Genomic DNA, 13,255 nt, shown 5'->3' with positions numbered 1-13,255 from the left:
AGGGGATATTTGAAAAAATCTGAGAACTTATTTGGGAATCCCCCCTCCAGAGCTGTTTGTCAATGCAGCCTAATGGTTCAGTGTAGAAAAGTATTCAATCTAAGTATGGCAAATTATAACTGTAACTTTGAGATATATTTTGTTTGAATATATTTGTACCTGATGTAACACAAACATTGACTTTTCTTTCAAATCAGATGCTCTCTTAACATAATGTACAATGTATTTGTGAATATATTTTGTAATGTATATTACTACTACATGTACTCATTGAAATGTTAATTCCTTGTATATATGTCAATAAATGGTTATGATGATTGTAATTGAATGTAATTTATGCCTGTCACTTTCATTTTTTCCACAAAGAATTTCACTATCACCTTATCTGTGCACACATTCTATATTTACACATATTGTCCTCTAGTGATGGTGATTCAATTAAGGAAATGTCTAAACAGTCATAACTGAGTATGGCCAATAGCATTAGAACAGACGAGTTCACCATGTGAAGTATCGTCAACAATTGTTCAGATTTGGAACTGAGTATATAAGTAGTGTTTAATCAGATTAGTTGACTGTGAAGTGTTGTCAACTATAGTTGAGATTTTGAACAGAGTATAAATGTTGCAATTTTTCGACAATGGTTGACAAACTGAATCACCTTACTCTGAAATTGAAATTTTTTATAATATAAGGAAAGTACTGCTAATCACGTATGTGTTTTGTGGACTTTTCCTTGGAAAAAAATGAATTTCATGTGCAGTAATTTCTCGGGTCACATTTTTCATCAGAAAATGTTACATGGCCATATTTGTATCAAGATGGACTCTCTTTTTTCATAGAAAAATAGAAAAATGAAACCACATTAATTTGTGTTAGGATTTTCAAGCACTTTTTTTTGAAAGTTTGAAAAGAAAAAAATTGATTCCATGATTTTTAAGAAAATACTCATTTCACCTCAACTTTTCGTAAAGTGGGAACTGTTTTTCGTTCTGTTTTCTGTACGTCTAACCAATATGGCGGAAGAAGAAGAAGAAGAAGAAGAAGAAGAAGAAGAAGAAGATTTTTGATTTTTCAAATGAACGTTTATTACTAAAATTAATCTCCTGTACAGAAAAGTACATATCAAAACAATTCAAATTTTGAGACGAAAAGCAAAAATGAGATCAGACAAATGCATAATGGCAAAAATGATGGTCAATTATTGAAAATACTGAGCAAAGTTGAACTATTAAAAAACAGCAAAAACTGCAAAGTGGCGAAGACATTGAAGCTGGAGCGAGACGGAGAGAACTGGTGAAAAGGCAAACAGGTAGCTATAACACTTGCAACATGGGCAAAGAAACCAAATAAATCTGAAAAAAAGCACAATTTTGTTATCGACAGAAGGCAAGATGCGAGGTGCATGAAAAATCTCCACTGAATGGGGAAAGCAAAAACAAACTTCGAAACAAGAAAAAGCGACAGAAATTTGCAAAGAAAAAGGACAAGAACACCTTACATCTTGCAGAAAAAAGCCACCCAACCGCCAATGAGAAGGGATATATTGAGAAAACTCTTCGTAGGCATACTCAAAGTTGGCATGTACATGCCAACGAAGAATCTTCTCAACTGACTACCCCCTCCCAGTCCGTGAGGAGTACGCTGCCCAGGACGAGTTAGGTATTGGCAAAAGAGATAGTGTGCTATAAAGTAAAAGCACACAAAAGAAAAAAAGTGATCACAACAAAATTGAATCAATAGTAATTGTTCCATCAATGTCTACGGAAGCAATGACGTCATTAATACACCAAATGTTTTTGAAAGCACTTATGTTTGAATTGAGCGTGAAGTAATTATATCCTTCTAGAATGCAAGAACAAACTCGCCTTTTCAAAACAGAAAAAAACATATTACTGAATGAGGGATAATAGCCATTAATTGCATTTCGTCTCGTCACATGAATTGCAATTTTAGCTGTCGTAAAAAGAAAATTTAAAAGCGCAAAAGTATTTTTTGTCCATGTACGATTAATCGAAGGGTGGGCCTAAAACAAACCACCAGAATAAGTCAATTAAGACAGGGTACGAACCCCTGTACGCAAGGGTTCGTACCCTGTCTTCATCGGCACGGACGTTTGCAGCAAAGTTAACACCTTTTACTTTCTCTTGAGCGTCAGTGGGTTGACTGTTTTTACAGGTGAGAGGTCTTGATCAACAGAATTTCATCAAAAGATGTGACTTTGTGAGGGGACTCTGATTGTGCCTCATTGTTTTCGACAAAGCGAGTTGACGTTGAGGCGTTACTTGAAGTTGAGGTGTTAATTTCTGTAGTATTGATATGCAAACAAAAATGAAGGATGATCCAGACCTGAATACAAGTATCTTTGAAGATAATGTAATCTGAAAGCTTTCACACGTGAAGAGAGATCGATGAGATTTTGCCCTCCTAACTTCAATGGAGCAAAAATTGTACGACTTGGCAACCAATGTTTTCCTTGCCAGAAGAAATCAAGAAATTTGTGCTGAATTTCATCAATGATAAAAGCAGGAGGACAGAGGCAAATTAAACGGTGAAAGAGTTTAGTTGCAGCAAGTTGATTAATAACGATAACACGGCCTTGGAATGACATAGCAGGAGCATATCTATTCCACCAAGATAACTTATTGTCAATCTTTGTAACACACTCACTCCAGTTTTTTGAAAAATACTCGTTACTGTTACCCAAATAAGTACCAAGGAGTTTGACACCAATACTATTCCAAAGAATTTCCAGCAGATGATCAGCACGCCCACGCCATTAGCCGACCCAAAGACCTTTGGACTTACGATAGTTAATTTTTGCATTACTGGCATGCTCATAGACAGAAAACCAATATTTAAACCTCAAAAATCAGTATCACAAGTTACAAGAGTATTAACGTCATCAGCATGAGCTGAAAGTTTACATTACGATCACTTGAATTTGGAATCATAACACCTTGAATACTATCATCTTGTCTTATTCTGTGTAAAAGAGGTTCAATAACAATTGCATACAGCTGCCCCGATAATGAGCAACCTTGCCTTATACCACGTGAAAACTGAACTGGAGCAGTAAGGGAACTGTTAACACGAACAAGACTATCAGTTTGAGTATACAGAAGTTTAATAAAATTGATGAAATTTTCACAAAACCCGAACGCATGCAGAGTTTGAAAAAGATAATGATGACTGACACGATCAAAAGCTTTTTCCTGATCTAAAGAAAGAATACCAAGAGGAAGATTCATGTCATTATGAAATGAATGCAATCTCTAATTAAATGAATATTGTCAAAAATCTGTCTGCCTGGAACAGTATAACTTTGATCTACATGAATGATATCTTGCAAAACCTGCTTTAAGCGAAGCGATAAAGCTTTAGTGAAAATTTTATAATCAGAGCAAAGCAAACTGATAGGTCTCCAGTTCTTAAGAAGGGAGTTATCACCTTGTTTCGGAAGGAGTGTGATAACAGCTCTACGACAGGACGTTGAAAGCAGGCCATCGGAAATTGACTTTTGAAAAACCTGGTGAAAATCGTTCCCCAATAGAGACCAGAATTTTTTATAAAATTCACAAGGAATGCCATCAACACCAGGTGTTTTACCATTCGCAATGTTCTTGAGTGCAAAGGTGTACTCGTCAAGACTAATGGGTTCATCAAGTTGCGTAACTTTGTCAGCAGGTAATTGAGGGAGATCATGAAGCAAAGTATTTGTGCTTCAGGTGAAACAGGCTCAGCAGTAAACAGGTTTTGATAAAACTGGCGAGTAAGTTGACGAATTTCTCTCTGATTTTCAGTAATTGTATGATCTTCACGTTGGAGATGAGTAATGGATTTACGACAGCCTTTGTATTTTTCAAGAGAATAGAAAAACTGTGAATTAGTATCAGAATCATTAAGCTGTTGAAACGAGAACGAATAACTGCACCTCTGGTATCAAGTTTCTGAAAACTGTCTAACAAGTCTTTTTGCTGATGATATCTTGTTTCCAGAGAAGGCTGAGTATGAATCAATGTTTCCAAAGTACGAATTTCTCAATAAGCTTTTGTTTTGAACGTTTAAGTGATGAACACGTTCAGCGCTGTACTGCTGACTTAATTCTTTAATCTTTTGTTTTCCTATATCCCACCAAGACTGAAGAGAAGAAAACCTATCCTTCTCATTACGCCAACCTTCCCAGAATTCCTTAATTAAAGCACAGTAATTTTCATCGTTAAGAAGACTAGTATTGAGACACCAAACTGGATTTTTGTTGACACTCGAATTCATAGTTAAAACAAGAGAAACAAGAGAGTGATCAGATAAATCAGTAGGAGAGTAATAGACACAGATTTAATTTTCGAAGTCAACCTCTTGTTGATGAAGAAAGTATCAATGCGACTTTTTTGCTCTCCTCTCTGCCACGTAAAATTTTGAGTCTGCTTATGAAAATAACGCCAGGCATCAGAAAGCTTACAGCGATGAACAAGAGAAGCAAAAAACTGCGAAGACTTTAAATGTGGTTCAATATGAGACGACCTATCTAAATCAGGAACAAGAGTACAATTAAAGTCGCCCCCTATGACAATATTTTCATTATCAAGATCAAAATCAAGGAGAAATTTACGAAGACTTTCAAAGAAAATACAACGATCATCTCCACTTGAAGGAGCATAAATATTAAGCAAATGAAAGGAAGTGTCATCCATTTTAATATGCAAATGAAGTAGACGACCCTGGACGACACTATTTACAGAAACAACATCAACATTTTTGTTACGTGGAAACAGCACTGCAACCCCAGCAGAATTACTAGTACCATGAGAGAAATAAATAGGCGCGCGCCAAACTACTTGCCACTGCGCCTGATTAGCTACTGTAGAATGGGTTTCTTGTAAAAAATAAAAATCAGCATAATGATTGAACTTCAATGAAGACAAAATGTTATACCGTTTCAAAGAATCACGGCAACCATTTACGTTCCAAGAAATGAAACTTGCCATCACTAGACAAGCAAAAACAAGAACGATTTTACTTCCCATGTTTCGTAATAGCCAAGCTTTTACATTGTCTAACATGTTGTTGTAACTTTGCCACAAGTTTATGGATACGAACTTTTTGTTGACTAGTGACAATATCTGACCTGCGTAAGTTAGCAAATGACTTTATGAGAACCTTAAAATCTGAGCAGTAATCTTTACATTTTTCTATCATATTTTTAGAGCCTTTAATGTCTTCTAAAAACTCAAGCAAATTAGACGGCTTGATTTGTAGCTTTTCTTGAAATTCTGATAAGTCAGACATTTCAGACGCAACAGACTCATTGTCATGATCAGACATTTCGCTGAGAACATCAAAGGAGTTTGATGTTTTCACTCCTGACCAAATAAGCTGATTCTGAGAAGCTTTCCTTGGAGACTGTGACTGAGAAATAAACAAATCCTGAGACTCATTAACATTGATATCTGAAAAAGGAGTCTCGGGAAACTCAAGTGATTGAGACTCAATAAGTGAAGATGATGACGAAGAAGGGGGGTCGAATGATAAAACGGGAGTAGAGGGAGCGGAGAAAACGAAGGCGAAGCAGGGGTTCGTACCCTGTCTTCATCGGCATGGACGTTAACGTTTGCAGCAGAATTAACACTTTTTTCTAAGTTCTCTTGAGCGTCAGTGGGTTGACTGTTTTACTGGTGAGAGGTCTTTGATCAACAGAATTTTCATCAACAGATGTGACTTTGTGAGGTGACTCTGATTGTGCCTCATTGTTTTCGACAAAGCGAGTTGACGTTGAGGCGTTACTTGAAGTTGAGGTGTTAATTTCTGTGGTATTGATATGCTGATTAACACCTTCATTTGCATTTGCTTCACTTTCGAGAACATCCATTAAACCTGAGTTTTCATCCACGCAATTATTGTCTTTTTGAACATTTTCAGTGTCATTATCGTTGTTTTCTGACGATCTATGATCATGATAGTTAGGACAACGTATACGGATATGACCTTTAGTCCACAATGAAAACAACGCAGTTCATCTACAGAAACGTAAACGGAATAAAAACGATCATCATATTTTATTTGAATTACACCACTGATGTTCTCATTGTGTAACAAAACATGAACTTGTCGTCTAAACGACTTCACATGTTTCAGCGAAGCATTTTTACAACCAAGAGGGATTGCTCTTAAATGTCCAACAACTCTACCAAGTTTCCATAAATGTTCCTCCAAAACTTCATCAGGAATGAAAGGAGGAACATTTGACAGAATTAATTTTGAGGCCGGTTTCACCATGTGTTCCACATCGACTAATTCATCAAACAAAGCAAACTTGGATTCAATAATACTTTCAACATTACCGAGTGTTGCTAAGAACACAACAACGGACTTATTCATTCTAGATGCAGCAATAACATTTTCACTTCCGACTTTCTTTGCAATCTCTTCAACATAGCTTTCAACGGGAACACCTTCAATATTAGTACACCTGACAGCATGTTTGCGTGTCAGATTCCGAAATGGCTTGTCCTCCCGGGCGGCCATATTGCCGACCACGGGTTAACAAATGACAAAAAATAAAATCGAAGGAAATCCGCCTTGTCGAAGATGAAACCGGACCGGAAACAAGACCCCAAAGAACTTAACACTACTCACAACATAAACAGATGACAATTGACGAAGGATGGCACTTCTCACTGGTAGAAAATCAAAACAAGTAGGAGCCCTTCTTCTGTACGTCTATCCAATATGGCGGAAGAAGAAGAAGAAGAAGAAGAAGAAGAAGAAGAAGAAGAAGAAGAAGAAGAAGAAGAAGAAGAAGAAGAAGAAGAAGAAGAAGAAGAAAAGAAATCCATTAACATCTATCTGAATGGATATATACAGACACAGAAGTAGTCATGAGTAGTCATGAGTGACGACGCATTCCCAGTTGCCTTTCAGGTGAATATGGCTATTCCTTCTTAACTGGATATAAAACTCCTTCTAATGAACTTAGAAATATATGTAACCCTGACAGACAAGTTTACTTTCCACCTGTGGTTTATATTCAAAGATAATAAAACCACTCTTGGATCAGCCAAATAAATAATGTGTTGTTGGGCGACCGCACATGAAATACTGGACCATCAACTAAATTTCACTGTATGGTGCAGCACCGATGACTGTGGTATTTCATTTGCCCATCTCATCGACATCAAATGTCAGCCGCCAGATATATGATCATTCCGTCGTTGTCATGTATACTTTACAATACGTCGAATCCTTCATATAATGGAGTTTGCACTCCCAGACGACGAATGGATTTTCAAAGCCAACAACAATCGATATAATCTCGTAAAATAAGAGCTTCTCTGTAGTGAATTTGGGAATATACCCACAATGTCCGACTTTGATATCGCCAAGGGAAGTCCCATAACTCAGGTCTCGGTTTGATTATATATATAAATATATTACTCGAATCATGGTTCTGTTCAACACCCTTCCGCTGTATACAATTGTCAAGACTTTTTCCTAACCTCAAGTAATGTTAATTACACATATACCATTTTGAAAGAAAAAACACACTCTGCTCAACAAAGATAGACCACACTATTATTACTAACGAATTGATGGAACAGAGGGGCAATAAAATAGTTTCATCCCTCAGAAGGGAAACCCTTACCAAACACCGGCTGGTCTCACCTGTCTCAATAAAAGCCTTAAAGCATATGTCTATTGCATCGTTGGCGCACAAGCCAATATTCGTAATACCATATTAGCAGAGCACAGCAAGTAAGAAAAGAATGCGGCCTTCTCCTCGCAGATGAAATTTAGAATAACGACAAAGTAGTCAGTTACTGGCTATACCAAGACACAATAGCAAATATGGGTGTAAAGCTTGATATGGCTATTTCTCCAAATTACTTCTCTTGCCGTCTGAAATGGTCATTTTCGGGTCCGGCTATTGCAGGGTAAAATATTGAATTTAAATACGCAACAAAAACCGGTCTTTTTGGGTAAACGGAGATATAAACACAGAATCAAAGAAAGTTCTAACAATGGTTTTCCATCAACGACTGACGGAGATGCGGATGCCAAAAAAGCTGTGCAATGGCAGGACCAACCGCTTCACATGGCTGGCGCGGCAGCTAATGCAGACGCTACCGCAGTCACTGTCACAAGCACTGCTGTCACAGATGCTACTGTTGCCATTCCAGATGCTGGCATGATAGTTAATGCAAGAGCTGTCACAGATGCGGACCCCTTTAACGAATATAACAAAATTGGTTTGTTATCTTTAGCCATATTTATTGGATTTATGTACAGCATATATATAAAAATGTCATGGCCGGCTTACGACTGCGCCCAAAGGCGCCCTATTTTTGGCAATACACATTTCGCCACGCATACGTTAAGAACGCGTACAGAGACTAAAATCCGCCTTCCGCATCATGTTGAAAAATTTCGCCGGATTTCCTCGCTGCACAGCAAAATATTGATGAAAAAGTTGCATACCCTATTTCCTTGACATGTTGCCCTTTCAATTATGTTATTTTGGCAAGAATATCACGGACAAATTGCTAAAATACCTAAGAGTTAATAGTCATATGTAAAAGGACGTGAAAACACAGCCAACAGCACAAACGATGGTTATCTTGTCATTTCATACAAATAAGACGGAAACTCAAAAAATAAAACCATAGAGTTTTAGTTACCATTCATGAGATGTGTGATCTCAAATATCGTAAAATATGACAGCGAAATGACAAAGTTGAACCAACGGTTTTTTTCAGATGTATTTTTCATTTTACGATACGGCGAATAACCTCGAGTTCTCATAGAAAACAATGGCGTCTAATGTACACACACATTGCAAACTTCTCGCCGGTTAAAATTCCTCAAATCTGAAACAATGACGGTGAAAATTGGCGCTGTGATCCTCTCATTGATAAACAAAATTCTATTGGTTTTAGATTTTGGAATTTCTTGACGAAACTTGTTTATTTGCATTTGTATTTATTCCGATCACTGAAATTTACTCCTGTCCTCAATAAAATGGCGATCTGACAGCGTTTACATATACAGAAGAAGGGTCTCAAATGGACGAATTTTAATCAGTGAGCGTCTCGTAGTTGTACAGACTAAATACTTGTCAAGTTGTTGTAGTGTATACAAAATATGGGCGAATATGAACGATAAAAAACTGCAGAAAATTGAAAAATAACACAGAACGGAGGCGAACCGGCACAGGGTCTCCACTGTCATCGTGCAGTGAACGTTATCGATCGATAATCTTTTGTCCGAAATTGATACATTGTTGTCTTGCTCACTTGCAGGTCGTTCCCTGCTCACAATGGCGCTAAAATTGGCAAAAGTGCGCGAAAATATGCTGAAACGTAAAAGTATTACCAAAACTGAAAAAAAGTGTCGTCGATTTTTTTTGAGTACAAGAAACCATCAGATACGTTTATGGTATGGCTTGTACGTCAATATATATATTGGTAAATGTGGAAATATTCATGAGATGACCTGATTACACGAGCGGCACGCGAGCAGATGTCGATCGATTTACTATTGAAAATATATTGATACAATGCTCACTGTCGTCAACAGTAACCGACTGAAGTGCTCTCAGGTAGGAAATATGCTTCGCGGAATACTGCCCAATAGGCATCCTTTTGGCCCGTAGTGATACGCAAGTGCTCTATCCCGCTCTAACCAAATTCAATATGACTATACTAGGCCGGCAAATTTTTGCAAAACAGAATATGTGATAAATCTCTTAATCGGACCGTACTTATGGAAATTTGAATATATCCATTTGATTTTTCCAATATTCATGAACAACATAGCATATGATAAAACATCCATAATTACAGATGATAAAGTGTCTGTGTGTCCAGTCCCCCTCGATGCTGTGGATGATACTTTAGCCTTCGTACATGAGGAATTGACCGGCATTAACACTCTCACAATCCTCTACTGTGCCTCGTGCAAAGACACGAAGAAGCGCAGTGATATTTTAGTTAAATTCTGTTTCAGTGCCAGACATGATGATTATATGTCTGGATCTTGACTCAACAATATACTATTGTCAGTAAACCCTTAAGGGAAAACATACAGATGCTAGTACTTTTTACACACTTAGCTGGACAGACAATAAGACTATCATAAGAGAATATGGAATGGAGATATCGGAAATAAAGGTCTCAAACATGATTAGACAATTGAAAAAAGTTACCATTCAGTAAGCTTGCATTTCATTACGTCACCTGTATAATATTTTTTCGTACAAATACGATGGAACATTTATAAATATGCACAGGTAATAATATAATTACAGAACAAACTCTAGGAGAAACTATACTACGGCCCAAGAATTGGTGGGGGGGGGCACAACAAGTATATGAGGCGGCGCGATATGAGTCTAAGCTGACAGTGACTAAGAAAGAGGTACAGGACTGGTTACAAACTCAGCTAACTTACACTCTACATTAACCAATTCGCAACTGCACTGTAGGGGAGGCGTGTTATTGTATCAAATATGACTGATCAGTGGCAGGAAAATCTTGTGATAATGAAGCCGTTTGCAAACGAGAATAAGGGGATTCGATATATGCTGACAGCAATCGATGTGCTCAGTAAATATGCATGGTCCAGGCCAATAAGGTTCAAATCAGCAGATGACACTCTGAAGGCACTAAGAAACATAATTGATGAATTCAGCAGAAAACCAAACAGACTTCAAACAGATGAACGGCGGGAAATCAGTAACCAGAAAACGCAGAAAGTTTAAGGAGTCGGGTATTCACCGGTTCCACACATAACGTGACAAAAGGACAGTGTTGTGGAATGATTCAATCGCTCTTTAAAGAGCCTAAGATGGAAATAGTTCATATGCAAACAGACACACCAGTGGTACAAATTCTACCACAACATTTCAAGAACTACAATAACACTGTACATGGAAATATCAAAGTAAAACCCATCGACGTAACAGCGGAGATTGATTTGAAGGCATTTTATACATTATACGGTCATGAGATGGCAGAGGCTGGTTCCACCCCTGGTTCAAGCCAGGATAATGGGTCTGAATGACCAGATTCAGGGCATTTCATGAAAGGATATTGACCAAACTGGACAGAGGATATCTATATAGTTGCAAAAGTTATCTACTCAGCTGGACTGCATATACCGCCCATTTACAAGAAGTAAAGTTTAAGAAATACTATCTAATCAAATGGTGGGTCTTCAAAGAAAGATTCCATGGTTGGGAACAAGAAAAAATGTTATAAGCTCCGCCGCAAACTGCTCCGCATCTGAAATTAATTAATTAGTAATAAGTGCTGCCATCATGAAAACACTTGATGGTCACATAATTATGAATATATGTTGATAAGTACCACGAAGCAGGTCCTAATTTCTTGGAAGTGGGAGGTATTTGTTTATCCATTCCGCCTGACCAGGTATTGATCATGCATTAACGTAAGTATTGTTTACTTATTGCATCCTTGTTGGCTGTATATGGATGACCTTACAGTTTTCTTGAAAAATTCTAGTTGAAGTACAATGTAGTTATATGCAATGAGCCATAGACAAGTAACTTAGTCTGGGTTATCAAGAAGTCTATTCATCAGGCCAATGCATGCAACTAAAACGAAGCAACATAAGCGCATATAGTTCACAGGCTTTTAGAAATTTGTGGAGTTTCTTGAGTCACCACCTTAGCTTGTTCCAATTGTTTTGGTTACGTGGATAATAAGCTTTCTGAAATTTCTCCTCCCCAACATCATTTATTAAAATTTCCTGGCTGCCACTGTCCCAAGCAATTCAAAAATCAAAAGCCCGCGAAGAATCTATGAGGCCAGCTGTCTCTGTATCAATCGTGGGACTAAGTATTTTCTTGAGAAGGGAAGACATAAATGGGGGCTCATACGATAGCTCACGCCATAGCCCGCTACTAATCATCAAACATGGAAGTCTGAAGTCATTACACATTTCTAAGAAAGTACGTTTGAAGGGCTTATGTATCTTTTTTAATTCTTTTAAGGTTCCAGAAAATGACCATGTTTAGCTGACAATTCTCTAGTGATTAATGAGCTAAGAACCCTCTGAAATAATATATTCGGAAAGCCTAGATGTAGGGGAATACTTTTGTTACAAAGTATCACCATTATTTACATAACTATCACGTAATAGGTAATTTTCATAACTTTTCAAAAATCCTTTTTCCCTATGTTTTGTTTCATTGCTTTGAGATATGTGGCTGAAATGTGTGCAATTGCAAGCTGTCCTATTTTAAAACCTGTCTCAGTCTCAGAATTGTTTTCAACCTTCTTAAACAATTTTTATGCCAGAAAAAAAAAAACTTCCCGACCAGTGAATTTAACCCCAGTTGATTTTTTTAATTGTGCTAAAAAATGTAAGCAAGATATAAAATGTCTGAGACACACTTTTGAAGAGCATTGTGACAGCCGACATTCCAGCAAGTTTGAGCAAGATATTTTGAAGTATCAAGACAAAACATAAGGAAAACCAATTTTTATGTAATAAAGGGAAAGCAGCTCCTCACATCGCCTATACTATTTTTTCATTCTCTGTGTTCATGATTGATTTTATGTGTTTTGCTATTGGTGTAGATATAAGCCATGGCAAGACGTAGCCGTAATCTGGCTGTCGAATGACAGAGTTATCCTTTGACGCTACATTTCGAAACCTGTGTGTGGTCTCTTCCTGAGTCGCTTTTGATACTTGTTCCTCTTGGATTTTTGTTTCATTGTTTGTGGTTTAAAACTTGGCAGTATTTTGTTCATCCAGTAAGGAGGTTAGAATACTTATATTTTGATCCGTTTGTTGTGTTTCATTTGTTTGAAGAATGTGTTGTTAAATTCGGATATGTTGTTTTTACAGAACAATGTTTAACATAACTAACAGGTATTCTGTTGGTGGCTTATGAATATTTGTTTGTTCATTGTTTGTTTGCGTTTCGCTGTTTAATACTTTGCCGACTGCCTGCATGTCATTATTGTGTTGTGTTCTTGTGTACATAGAAACTGCGTCTAAACTAATGTGGCTAAGATAGCATTGTTCGGAACCTGGACTGAGTCCATTTTCCGGATTAAATCTGTAGTGTCTATTATATATGTATGTTGTTTTTTCACGATTTGTTTAGGAATTCTAACATGTGATATATTGGACTTGAGCATCCACTTATTATCGAGCGACCTGTGAATTTTGTGTCCGTTGGTGGCTCTTTATGTATTTTGGTAGAATATATCAGCGTGGTGTTGGCGTA

The sequence above is a fragment of the Ptychodera flava genome, chromosome 3, assembly GCF_041260155.1.
Source record: "Ptychodera flava strain L36383 chromosome 3, AS_Pfla_20210202, whole genome shotgun sequence".
Taxonomy (NCBI): Eukaryota; Metazoa; Hemichordata; class Enteropneusta; family Ptychoderidae; genus Ptychodera; species Ptychodera flava.
Note: the sequence above shows the minus strand (reverse complement) of the source record.